Source organism: Orbicella faveolata, unplaced genomic scaffold (genome assembly GCF_042242905.1).
Source record: "Orbicella faveolata isolate gen_17 unplaced genomic scaffold, um_ofav_v1 contig_14, whole genome shotgun sequence".
Taxonomy (NCBI): Eukaryota; Metazoa; Cnidaria; class Anthozoa; order Scleractinia; family Merulinidae; genus Orbicella; species Orbicella faveolata.
Genome location: NW_028301541.1, coordinates 23,379,663 through 23,394,197, shown reverse-complemented (window position 1 = coordinate 23,394,197; position 14,535 = coordinate 23,379,663). Strand labels below are relative to the sequence as shown.

Below are 14,535 nucleotides of genomic sequence, written 5' to 3'. Positions count from 1 at the left end.
ATGCAGCTTTTATTCTCTTCACCCTACCCCTCCTAGTCCACTCCTTGTCAATCACGTACCGACGATTCCACAGTTTTTTAGAGCCCAATGTAGTTGAGAAGCAGTCTACAGAAATGGACTCGAGCTGAGATTTACACTGCTTACAGTTTAATTGATTCTTCTAGACTTTAAAATATAACAAATGAAATAATAGGCCTGTCAACTTTTCCTAGGCAGTGAATACTTATAGGAAATTAAAGTTCTTGTTATTTGACAAAATGTTCAAGATAAATGTGATAAATGTTATGCGAACAATTTCTTATGTAACTCTACTTATAACTCTTATTACTTTATGTAAATTTAACCAACAAGTCAGCGTTTTCAGTCGCACTATATACAAAGCTAACTGTAAACATGCACAGCGTTCAAGAAAAATTCAAATATGCTGTTTATGCTCTTAAAGAAGAACCACTAAATGGTACCAAGATCCTATTTTGTGGGTGTGCCGTAAAATTTTTTTTACCCTGAAGAGGAACCAATTCCAAAAACAACATATTAACTGACACTTTCGTAATTTTTAATGGGGTTAAAGACGATTGCTTCAAGTACTTTCTACTCGTAAAGTTGATTATCAAATACGTACCGTAAAAGCTACTGCAGAAACTCCAGCTGCGGAACTCATGTGGGTAGCTAAACACCCTAAGAGGCCCGAAACCGCTCGTTTATATAACCGCTACAAGGTAGAAGAGCACACCGGTCCTTTTTATATAGGAGTTCCCTTAATGCTTGATAAAATCTCAAATAACAGAGCTCTTTAACTTTGTAAAAAGAAGGTCTGGTATATGCAAATACTAACAATACCTAGATTGTATGCATGAAACTTGTTCAGAAATGTACCAATTGCATGTTGTTACTCACATTGTTTTGAAATCCTACTTCTTCAATTAAGTTAGTTTTACAATTGCTGCTAAGTGTAAAAACTTTCCAAGTACAATAATTTTAAAAACTTTAATAAGTCTTGCTAGCAAAACATTAGGTTAATAAGTGAAGCCTACTCCTTATTTCTCCTCGGAGCAAAGACCAGAGCAATTTCTGTCATAGTCTAAAGACCGATACCAAAAGTTACTTTATGAACCGAAGTTTTTCTAAGGTTTTACTGGTTCAAGCAGTTATTACAGCTCAACGCTCAGCTGGCACTGCAGACTCCGATTAAGTTTCAAAAATGTTTTTGCTAGAATACCTAGTAACCTCAAGAGAAATGAGGAATCGTTTAGACAGAAAAGGACCAAAAGTTAAACGTCCATTTAATTTATAGCACTACCACTAAAACTGTCAATTGAGGTCATGGCATATTTTACTTCTCACACAATCACTCGCTGCCGTCCTGATCATTCTTTCCAACACCTGACAGACAAACCAAAAAAATATAGTAACCATCTAAATACATTTTCTTAAAAAGCAGTTGCCTTATTACAAACTATAGATTCATTTTAACAAATAAGTCGGATTCATGGCTGTGGCTTGTTAAAAGGTAAACTTCTGCTGGAACCGTGCACAGTTTCAGAATAGAGTTTTGGACGCGTTGGAAGGAAGGTGGACCATGCAAAACAGCCAACGTGATCCATTTGTCTTTCACAGCAACATTGAAAATTCATTGGAGAATATACAGAACATAATTTCATCACCAAATCCAGCGCAGAAAAAGTGAGATGTCAAAATGCGAGAAAGTCAAGATGCCAAAAATTCGCAATTTTTCAGATCTCCGCAGTTTTCATGTGGTCACTGACCCTCGAAATACGAGCGCGTTTTTTAATTCGTTCAAAAACTACGTTAAAGTTTCGTCACCCTCATGATCGACAGAGTACGTTATCAGTTGTAAAATATATTAGAGGCACAAGATCAAATGACAACTGAACGATAAAGAAATAGTCAGATATACAAAAACCTAACCCTCTTTTGATATTACAAAACGTTTGATCGATGACATCTAAGGAAACTGTGAGTAAATACCAGGAGCCCTTTGAAAAGATATGGAAGCGCGTGTTTTCATTAAATCTTACCATTTGTTCCAAAATCAAATGTCACGTCATCTCCAATCAGTATAAAAGGTGACCACTGGTTCACGTCATAGCCATTACTTCTCATCCACTTCATGGCCTCGTGTAGAGATTCACCAGCACTTTCCCCAGCAACAAGGTGATCGTAGAAATGGGTCATTAACTGCTCTGTTGCTTTGTCATCCAGGGCCCACAGTGCCACCAACACTGAACGTGCGCCAGATCCTAATAATGCTCGGGAAATTCCGACTGCTCCCTCGGCTTTTGTCTGTCCTCGAGCACTGTGGCAACAGCTAAGGACTACCAGTTTAGCCCGCAGTTGAACGTTTGAAATGTCCGTCATTGTCAATAAGTACAGTTCCTCTTGAGGTATCCCGTTAGGAATACGAAAAGATGGCGCAAGGGCAATTTCTCCTCTTTCTGCATCACCGTGTGCGGCGATATGAATCAGAGCCACTGAACTCATCGCTTGAAGTACTGCCTCTTTAGTCGCTTGCTGTCCTAACAGAGGCTCGACACCCAGCTTTTTTGCTATCATCCTAGTTTCGGTTTCTGCATATGGCAGTCGCGAAATTTTCGTGAGTTTTCCTTTGAAATGCACTTCACCAACATCAGGATTTCCCACTATCAACGCACCGGTCTGATAGTGATAGTCTGCTGGACTTTCAGTAATGAGCTTGAGAGTTGTTAAAGAAGGAACAATACGGATCCTGAAAGTCTCGGATAAGTACTTTCCTCTTTCAGTTAAGGCAGCAAATGGAATTCGGTATAAAGCACGGTTAGGAACAATAATGATTTCGGGACCCTCAAGAAAGTCCACCACTGGAGCGATGATAAGTTTGTAACAGATAGGAAGGTTCATTTTGGGTCCTTGGTTAGCTTTAGTTTCCACTCCAATTCGCCAAACTCCACGGCTATCTCCCTCGCTTGATTTGGATTCTGGTTGAAAAACGTGTAAAGATCCGTCTTCACAAATCTCGTCTGGTAAAACGCCAAAACTTCTGAAATCAAAAAACTCTTCCACTCGTTGACTTAATCCTTCGCTAGCAATTAGATCATTTCCTTTTATCTCCTGAAAATGTGTAGCTCCACCTGCTTTAAGAATCCACAAATATATACTTTCAGAATGATACGAGAGGTAGAGACAGCTGCGGTTACATTCTTTGGCCACGATGCTTTCGAGACCAGCCCATGTGCGAGGATCAGTCGAGATTTGATTCTTCAAAGAGTGCTGCGAGTACTGAGCTGACATTAAATCTACCAAAGCCCTGGCCCTTGAAAGCTCTGAAACGTACAGAGATTTAATATGATTCCCGGTTGCACAAAGCAGCATAGTGAGATCTCTGTAGGAATGAATATTGCGGTCAGAGAAAGAAATCTTTAATTTATCGTTGTCTTGGAGAGAGCCGCGCATTTCCTCGCATCTTTCAATACCAGAAAGGAAATACGAGATAGCTTCCTCAATCTTTCCTTCTTTCATTCTAATGTGTGCCATCATTTCGAGCGATTGGAACTGCAAATCGATATGTCCAATCTTCTCACTTAATGCAAGCGCCTCCTTGATATATTCTTCCCCTCTATCATATTCAGACTGCCTATAAAAGAAACGTCCAAGCGACAAGTATCCAGTTGCTTCTTTTTTCCTGTCTCCAATTTCTTTGCTTATTGCAAGACCTTGTTCATAATATTCTTTTGCCTTGATAGAGTTACCCACAGCTAGCTCTACATTTCCTTGGTTCAGGTAAAAGCTGGCCACCCCTTCTTTCAGCCCAATGTCTGTGAAGATGACCAGACTTTTCTTATTATATTCATTAGCCTTGCTAAACTTTCCAAGAGAGTAAAGTTGAACACCTGCATTTAGGTAAGACAAAGCTTCTTTATATCTGTCTCCAATTTCTCTGCTGATGGACAAGGATTTTTCATTGTAGTGTGAGCCCGTCTCATATTCGCCAACTTTCTCATACAGAGTTCCAAGGCATGCGTATGAGTTAGCTTCTCCACTTCTGTCTCCAATTTCTTTACTGATCAAAAGGGACTTCTCGAGATGTTCTCTAGCCTTCTCATATTCTCCAACTGATTGATACAAGGTTCCAAGGCTTCCGTAACAGGTCGCTTCTCCATTTCTGTCTCCAATTTGTTTAAGGTTTGCAAGTGATTTCTCGATATGTTCTCTAACCTTCTCATATTCTCCAAGTGATTGATACACGGCTCCAAGGTTTGTGTAACAGGCAGCTTCTCCATTTCTGTCTCCAATTTCTTTCCTGATCGCAAGTGATTTCTCGAGATGTTCTCTAGCCTTCTCGTATTCTCCAACTACTAGATACACGGTTCCAAGGTTTTTGTAACAGGTAGCTTCTCCATTTCTGTCTCCAATTTCTTTCCTCATAGCAAGTGATTTCTCGAGATGTTCTCTAGCCTTCTCGTATTCTCCAACTGCTAGATACACGGTTCCAAGGTTTCCGTAACAGGTCGCTTCTCCATTTCTGCCTCCAATTTGTTTAAGGATCGCAAGTGATTTCTCGAGATGTTCTCTGGCCTTCTCCTATTCTCCAACTGATTGATACACAGTTCCAAGGTTTACGTAACAGGTCGCTTCTCCATTTCTGTCTCCAATTTCTTTCCGGATCGCAAGTGATTTCTCGAGATGTTCTCTAGCCTTCTCATATTCTCCAACTGATTGATACACGACTCCAAGGTTTGTGTAACAGGTAGCTTCTCCATTTCTGTCTCCAATTTCTTTCCAGATCGCAAGTGACTTCTCGAGATGTTCTCTAGCCTTCTCATATTCTCCAACTGATTTATACACGACTCCAAGGTTTGTGTAACAGGCAGCTTCTCCATTTCTGTCTCCAATTTGCTGAAGGGTCGCAAGTGATTTCTCGTGATGTTCTCTAGCCTTCTCATATTCTCCAACTGATTGATACACGACTCCAAGGTTTGTGTAACAGGCAGCTTCTCCATTTCTGCATCCAGTTTGCTGAAGGGTGGCAAGTGATTTCTCGTGATGTTCTCTAGCCTTCTCATATTCTCCAACTGATTGATACACGAGTCCAAGGTTTGAGTAACAGGTAGCTTCTCCATTTCTGTCTCCAATTTCTTTCTGGATTGCAAGTGATTTCTCGAGATGTTCTCTAGCCTTCTCATATTCTCCAACTGATTGATACACGACTCCAAGGTTTGTGTAACAGGCAGCTTCTCCATTTCTGTCTCCAATTTCTTTCCGGATCGCAAGTGACCTCTCGAGATGTTCTCTAGCCTTCTCGTATTCTCCAACTGATTTATACACGACTCCAAGGTTTGTGTAACAGACAGCTTCTCCATTTCTGTCTCCAATTTGCTGAAGGGTGGCAAGTGATTTCTCGAGATGTTCTCTAGCCTTCTCGTATTCTCCAACTGATTCATACACGACTCCAAGGTTTGTGTAACAGGCAGCTTCTCCATTTCTGTCTCCAATTTGCTGAAGGGTCGCAAGTGATTTCTCGAGATGTTCTCTAGCCTTCTCATATTCTCCAACTGATTGATACATGACTCCAAGGTCTGTGTAACAGGTAGCCTCTCCATTTCTGTCTCCAATTTCTTTCCGGATCGCAAGTGATTTCTCGTGATGTTCTCTAGCCTTCTCGTATTCTCCAACTGATTGATACACGACTCCAAGGTTTGTGTAACAGGTAGCTTCTCCATTTCTGTCTCCAATTTCTTTCCAGATCGCAAGTGACTTCTCGAGATGTTCTCTAGCCTTCTCATATTCTCCAACTGATTTATACACGACTCCAAGGTTTGTGTAACAGGCAGCTTCTCCATTTCTGTCTCCAATTTGCTGAAGGGTCGCAAGTGATTTCTCGTGATGTTCTCTAGCCTTCTCATATTCTCCAACTGATTGATACACGACTCCAAGGTCTGTGTAACAGGCAGCTTCTCCATTTCTGTCTCCAATTTCTTTCCGGATCGCAAGTGACTTCTCGAGATGTTCTCTAGCCTTCTCATATTCTCCAACTGATTGATACACGACTCCAAGGTTTGTGTAACAGACAGCTTCTCTTTCTCTGTTTCCAATTTCTTTACTGACTAGGAGCGCTTTTTTATTGAGTTGTTTTGCCTTTTTGTAGTTACTTTGACAGAGATACATCCACCCAACTGTTGTGCTTAGGTTCATTTCCTTAAGTCTTTCACCACTTTCACGGTAAATTAGGAGAAGTTTCTCTGCATATTTTATGGCCCTTGTATTATCGCATATGCGATTACAAGCCTTCCACATTAGTAAGTATATCCTCTTGTAGAATGACTTGCTTAATTTCTCGTCTTTTATGCCTGCTCTGTCTTTCAGAATGAACAAACATTCCTTGCATAACTCGATGGCTTTTAGAAATCGACTAGTGTTGAGAAGGAAGACGGCGACCATGAGGCCGATTGAGATGACTTGTATAACGTCGTCTACGTTGTTCATGTCAAACACTTCTGTGAGGATATAACAGAATAAAAGTGGAAACAAATTTGGACCCAATTTTGTTTGCCCTTTTGTTATTGGCGGGATTGATATTTTTGTAGCTTGATCACGATCAGAAACTGAATCCCTGTTGCTAATGAAGCAAATTGATTGTAAACAAAGATTCCACCATACTATGGCCTCCTGGGAAAGTATAGCGCTACTCAAAGAATGTAACGAGGGGCGTAATTGATTTATTTACATGCCGAGACTATCTCAGCGTTTGCAGTCGTGGCTTAATGCATCTGCTGAGTTAGAAGTGGACATTTTTGAAGACGCAATAGTTTTCATAAAAAAATTATTATTCAGCCCTTCGCTTTTCAAAATCTGCTCTGAAAAAAAAGCTCTCATAAACTTAAGAAATATTTTCCTCTTTGTAAGTTAGAAAGGAAGTCTTGAGCTCGAGTTAATTCGTCGCAGGAATTTTTACGACATATTCTACATTACGTTTTGGTTTAAAAGCGTGATGATATCTTAAATGTTAAGTTCTGGAAACTGAAATTCATCCTAAAATCGAAATTATTCTACGTTCCACATTGCTCCGATAAAAACACGGGTTTGTTATTTTGACTGGAGTCTTCTTAGTACACAATAACACTATAAATTTAATACTGTACGTGGAAAAAGACCAAAAATTGATGAAGACGTTTCCAACACTGACTATGTCTACTCTGACATGCGCATAATTAAACGGTCAACAATCTGTTATCGAACTCCCACTGCCTTGAAAAGGAAGAATTGTTAGCGTAAGGTGAAACAGGACTGTCATATTTTTGTCTTCAGATGTTGTTTGCAGGAAAACATAATCAGCGACCTGAACAAATCTTTTGCTACTGTTAAGGTCGTTTTGATTGACAAACCACCAATAACATATTTAACTATAAATAACATACTAAACTTACCAGTTCCCTTTCGCTCAGGGGAAAGAATACAAAAGCGACTACAGTCTCTTTTACGAGAGGATGGCTTTGTTTGTCTACAGGTTAACATAAAAAAACTATCACAAGTTTATTCAAGACGCGTGTTTCTACTATAGGTCCCTGTTTTACCTTGAAATTAAACCCTGTTGATATAGAAGAACAATTTCGTAGTTTAGTGGGGGACTTAATAGGTACAAAATTGAGATGTACTGACGACCCCTTAAGAAATGAAAGTTTCAGACCAAGATAGAGAAACATGCCTTAAATTTTACAAAGAAACATAAACAAACAAAACTGCAATTTACTCACCAAGATAAGCTTAAGAAAACTGAAAGCCCCAGATCTAAAGGAACACGCTAAACTGAAAGTCTTGATCACAGACATAGATAGACGCACAACTTACTATTCACAGACAAAAATAACACGGAAATCTGAAAGTTGCAGACTAAACGCACAAAACTGTAGACCTCATACGAAGACAAACACATGTAGCTGCCAGTCAGAGGCTGACAGACGTGCAAAACTGACAGTCACCAACAAAATGAACACAAGCCAAGAAAACCAAGGACGAAGATCAGCGTCCATGAAACTGAAAGTCACCGAGGATTCCGGTCAATCCCTTCTAAAGCATGATGATATTCTGCGCTGTAGTTTGCATTTATACTTTTATACATGTACATCCATATTTCTGCATTCTAAATTAATTCAAACCTAATACGTAGAGTCATAAAAACATGGCTTAAACTTACCCTTGTAACTGTCTCTAGTGATGTGCGAATCAGAACGAAATCCAACTTCTACTACGTCATCAACAAGGCTCTTTCCCTGAGAAGGACAATGATACATTAGTCCTTGATTTTAATGACTGTAAAAATATTTTTAATGTACAGTAAACATGCCAAACGAGGGCATCAAATAGACGATATCTTATGACTAGCCTTAAGTTTACTGTTCTTACCGTTACTTGGGGAGTCAAAATCAGAATGAAATCCAATTCAGTCTGGATCAGCAAAAGGATTTCCTATGATAGAACAATGAATTACTGGGGCGTTCAAAACTTCTCAATGAAAAATAACAACATTAAAAACAAAGAATAACTGGTTGGGGTTAGTTATACGAAGGCACTCTGAATTCTTTACTTTATACTACTTTTGCCGGCAATTTCATCACAACCTTTTTTTATTATATTGTTTTGGTAGAACCTTTTCTAGTATATAGCGTTTCGTCAACAAATACTACCTTCTATTCTTTACAGCCTTAATTTAAAATTGCTACTAGGGCCAGAGAACTTTAAATGAACTGTTATGGTCTGGAACTCTTAACAAACGACTTAAAAACTTGTGACAATTTTTAAGAAAATCTTGAAATAAAAGGGTTTAAAAAGGTATTGAAATCTTAACTATTCCTTTTTACTGAACGTTTAACGTTGTAATCTTAATTGTAAAAGTTTTCTCCTCCTTTTAAAGCTTATTGTTCACATCAAAAGTCGCACTCGGGAGGTTCATTAAAACGTTCAGTAGGTATGTAAAAATAAAGGTAGATTCGGTGATGAGGATACTTACCAAAAACGAGGTCTGCTAGAATATTGTTACAGGCAACCTGAATCACCACTATTTCCCTTTCGCAGTGTGAAGGAAAAAAATTAACAGCAAGAACCGTGTATAAGCTTGTCAGAAGACAAAAGGGAATTCGTCTGCAAGATAACAGAAGAATCATTACAGCCTTGTTCGTATATTCTATTCCATGCTTTAACTGACACCAAGATACTGAACTATAAAATGAATAGCTTTCTGAGAACGAAGTTCAAATCACTTTGATTGTTGCGATCGGTAGACTGATCATTTTAATTAAATATATTTGATCTGTAGGTTTTTGTTCACTGAATTTTCGGTGGCATCTGTCCACCTTCATCATAGTAGAAAAGTAGCTATTCGTTAAAACGTAATTCGCGTTTTAAACTAAGAAATTATTTAAGTCCAAATCCCTCATTTTTTATTGGTAACTTCAGAGACTCAAAGATACGTTTTTCGTTCAGCGGCCACCCATCTTATGACCATTATTTTACTGAGGTTTTTACTTTTCTCTTCCAGTACATATGTTTTGCTTCAGCTTTATGTCATCTGATGGCAAGGTTTAACACGCTTAACGCCTCAATATCTATTAGCCAGTAAACTTCACAAGTTTATATTTCTCAGTGGCCAATGTAATTTCTCAATTTGTCATTTATTTCTGTGTTTATCTAATATTATAGTTTATCTTACAAATAAAACAGTTAGTTGTTAGTTCTTTAGTTCAAAATTGAAGGCAATCTTACTGTACACTACTTACCGCTCGATGAGAAATTTAAATCAGAATGAAATTCAAATTTCTAGCCTCTAGCAGCTAAACAGGGTCTTCTTCAAAATAACAATGACGCGAGAGTTAGCAGACTTTCGAACCGTGGGATACGCTTTCGGTTTCGACTGGCCACGGATATATAGATGTATAGAACATGTATCAAATTAAAGAAACAGGGCGAGTAGCTATCTAATATTTGCAGCCCGCAGCAGCTATAGTGAAATTTGTAATTCCATATTTAGCATATCCAGCCCTATCGCTTATTTTGTGGCATTTAACACAGTCTTATTTTGCCGTATTATAGCATCTGTCATTGCTACACTTTTGACACGTTTCATTTTCCCCTAGTGTTTCAGTTTTCATTCGCAATTTAAGTCACAATTACACATCCAGTTTAGGTACATGTTTGTTTTCTGAACACACAAGCATGACTCAGTGTGTAAAATTTTAACCACTTCCTTTCGTCTGTGTTGTCGACGGCTAAAGAAATGTGCGGTGAGTAACCGAGTAAAACGACAAGGGAATTGCGCTCATTATCAGCATTAACGAAGTCTTTCGTTAAGATAAACCTATTCCGTTAAAAGTCTGTTCCTCAGAAGAAGTTCCACTGACCGGGTGACCTAGCCTTAACCCTATAAATGGGTTTTCTAGAGGGATTAATTGCCAGCTGAATTTGATTTTTTTTCCTGAGCTCGTGACAGGTAATCAGCTCTGTGAATCAGGTTTCCACCCCCCATGCTTCGCTTTCTCCCACCACTCCCCACCGCCCCCTCCCTACACACACACATGGCACTCCCAAACGTGAGTTACCTCTGTGACCACACCCAGCCGCCCAAGTATTGGGTGTAGATTAAGGTGCGTGTTAATCATCAGAGAACATATTTTTCATCTCGGATACCCACGGGAGAAAGAAAAAAGAAAACGCACACGTATAAGGCGGGACGTACAACGTAATACAGAGCAACGAGGACGATGACAACAAGAACAGCGCCTAGTCAGAAAAAAATGAATTTACTTTTTACTTGACTGCTAAGAATCTCGCAATTAGCGAGATCTCTGATCTTCAGTGCGTCTATGGGTTTAAGCTCCAGCTGAATATGCAAAGAAAGCGTTCAACTACAAATAGAAACAGAAAAAAATTAGCCCCCGTGGTTCACTTTCAAGCTACAAAGCACCCTGAATTTGGTTTAAATTTTACTTAGTTCTTATTAACTGAGCAGGAGGTCTGTATGGGAGAATCTTAATCGAGGTCGTGACTAAAGACCGAATGCAGTGAGGTTCGTACGTAAAGTTAACTCAGATACAAGAGCTGGTCTGGCATTTATCTTTTCTTATTATTTGGAATGAGCGGTACGGTTTCATAGTTTTCTTTTTTTTTCCGTGAGCACTGGTAGCAACTTGAATTAATCCTGTGACCACGTAATATAGGTTTCTAAAGACCATCTGCAGAGGGGAATTCCCCGTACAAATTAAATGAGCAAGTTACGCTTCGTTTTTGGTGATAAGGTAATAAACAGAAACGGAGATATTCCCCCGAATGAACTTACGTCATCGTCTATTCGTGTGACTTTCTCAAATCTAACGAAGTGAGTTCCATTTTAACCGATTATAATGAGAGAGGTCTGGATAAGGGTGCTGAAATCTTTGCTCGATTTCTGGCGATTTCTCATCAGCCATCAGGTATCGATTTCTCTCAGGTATCAGTAAGCTTTGCAGATTCCAGATCTCAGCTACAAGTTAAAAAACGCTTCATTTCTCCGCTGACGGTTGAAATTTTGAACCATATTCAAACCTGCCGAGAAACATAATTTCGCAGTTTATTTCCGAGTACTTTGTGTTTTACTGATCTTCAGACGCGATCACTATTATTTTAAGATGGTTGAGGACAAGTAAATATCGAGTTTTCGGCCAACTGTGATTATTTGTTCCCAGCCTCTTGTCTGATTGTTTGTTTGTTTGTTTGTTTTTCACTCGGCATATATTTTTGTCTTTGTTTTTTTTTCAATAAAACGGAAATTGACAACTTCAGATACTTGGGAAAAAAATCTCAGCGCCGAAGCCGCTATGTAACCGTGCGGGGTACGAATTTTCTCTTCGAGTGCGCGCTGATGGCATCTGTCAGGAGTGAGCGCAGCTACAAGTGATCTGAAATACCAGTCTATCCTGGACTCCGCCATTTTGGTTACGGCAAGTGAAATGAGAGTGAAATGAGAACTCTTACATCAGTTATACAAAATACATCTTCCCTTCATTCATTACATAGAAAATACGATAAAATGTCTCTTACTAATTATTTTCAACTAAAGAAATAATTTCAACCTTTAAAAAATGAAAATGGTTTAAGAGATGTCTGGCGACACTAGTTCTTTGGGAATCTAGTAATTAAGATTTGTATTACGTTTTTTTTAAATTTGACAAACTCTATTTAACAGTGATTTAATTTTGCAAAGCAATTGTGATTTCATCTATATAAACGCGTGTTTAATTTGAATTAACATTTAGAGTACAGTGAAACATAAATCCCCGAACCAATTTCCCGATAGAAATTAACAACACAAAGTTCACTTTAAATTGGAACGTAGAGCCAAGCTCATTAAGAAGTTCTTTTCTCCTGAAATGCTGGATAGAAGAAATTTGTCCTCGACTTTTGGAAACTTCAGATTTTCCGAACCACTTTAAAACGGAAACGGAAATTGGTTCCGAAAATCAGCTGGTTTGAAAATCGAGGTAAATGTAATCTGCTCACGTTTTTGACAGGGGAGCAAAGAATTGCTTGCAATAATCTGGAGATTCGAAAAATGGAGTGTTCGAAAGAATAGGATTCCACTGGTAGTACAAGTTAACAACAACTAACGATATGTCTACTGAAACTCTCTACATCCCCTCCTCACCCCCCCCCCCCCCCCCCCCCGCGCCCCCTTCCTCCGTACAACAGTTGACATAATTAAATTCAGGATATGGGTGTGTTGTTGGTAGGTGAATTTACAGTAATGTATGAAATAAACGCGTCGGGCGAAATCAAGCTAGATTAACACGAAACTGCAATACCATGATACCAGAGGATGCATAACTTACGAAACTTAATAATCTGAGCATGTGGCTGTGTATTGAGGTAGATTATACTCTTTTATTATCCAACTGCAGCGAATACCGTCCAAATAACAGTACAAATATACAGCGATATTGTGCAGTAGAAAACCTGTTTGGCGGACAGGACGGCGCGCGCACGCAAAACTGTCACACTCTCCCTCTTTCAATAATAAATTTATTGACTACAGCAGTTCGATAATAAATCTCTTACTAGTTATTTTGGTGTGTAGTATCGCTTTATATTTTTACTCGTTGTTTGTATTTTGACGGGCTCCTCAAAATACGGCACAACTTATACAGCGATACTACTCACCAAAACATCTAATAAGATAATATATCATGTCAACATCTTGACATTCAAAATTTCATTTTCAATCACGTTTCAGTTTTCATTAATAATTCATGTCAACAAGTATAGGTAATCTTATGAATGTGAATGCAATTAAGGATTAGCACTATGAGTGACATTTGAAAATTCTCTTAAAACTGCACGAGCCTTTTAGGAGAGTGCAATTTGAAACAATTTCTAAATATCACATTTCCCTCGTGTTCTCAAACGCCCGTTGTGGTTTATCACAGTGTAATACACTGCTTAGACTTCTTTATTTGTTAATTAAAACAGAAATTTTCACGAAAAAAAAAATGCCGTTTTTAACCGTTAAATCAGTTTTTTGGCTGTCATGACACCAAATATAATGAGCCTTAGTTTTGCAGCAAAAGCTATTTTCTTACTAAAAAGATAGATTTCCCGAAGATAAGTTGCAAAAATGTAGAATATTTTAATTTGATACATGCGCATAAGCCAAACTGGACTTTTTTTTTTGCGATCGCCCGCTCTGAATTTTCTTCTTACCCCTTCCTTTACCTTTTTCTCGGCCCTTTTTACCCTCGAATCTCTTTGCGCTTCATGCTCTTTCTTGCTACCCTGAAAAGTTGGGTGTTAATTATGGGCAAAGCCGGGAAATGGGACCTTGATCAATTATAGGTATAATAGGCCATTTTACGACCATTTTTGCACCAAAACTGATAACGTTGTTTTTCAATTTGTTATGTCAGAATACCGTCGATATCCAAAACCAACTGTTGTGCGGATAGATATATCTCTACTATCTGCTTACCAAGAATATTTGGTGACATTTAAATTGTGACGTCACAAGTGGTACAAAGAGGACGACTATCAAGTACGCGTATATGCGTGCTTGGGATGCACAGGGTTAAGCTTAAAAAAGTTGTTATCTAGTTAAAAACAAGAGATCACGATCCTGAGAGAACACATTCCCGTACCTTATGGTAATCTTTTGCAATCTATTTTAAGCTTCACGTCACGCTTTCAAAATTATATTTAGTCTCGGTTCCATGATCGCGCAGCCAATGCCCAACGGTCATCGGGTCGAGGCTGTCTAAATCCGAAATTGAAAACGATTTTTTGAACCAGCGCCACCCATCTCCCCTCCAAATAGCCATATCGGCACTCAATCAAGAAAATAGGTATGCCATTTCGAAGCCCAAATTTTGCCCAAATCGTATTTCCAAGCCAATGCTTGGCCCAAATTCTACTCCCATTTCTAGTTTTTTGTTCGAGATTCCGCCAGTCCTTCTGAACTAAATTTCATTTTCCCAGCCCATCTTTTTAACCTCGCTATCAAAATTGAATTTTAATTATATCGAA

General features: G+C 38.7%; 1 pseudogene across 1 annotated transcript; it reads right to left on the bottom strand.

The window, feature by feature from the left end:
- Positions 1-32: 32 nt before the first annotated feature.
- LOC110046111 (uncharacterized) lies at positions 33-6,802 on the bottom strand (annotated as a pseudogene). Its single transcript, XR_016206503.1, has 2 exons — positions 2,040-6,802; positions 33-1,383 (listed from the first exon to the last, which is right to left on the bottom strand). The product of XR_016206503.1 is annotated as an uncharacterized LOC110046111 (transcript).
- Between the last annotated feature and the right edge of the window lie 7,733 nt (positions 6,803-14,535).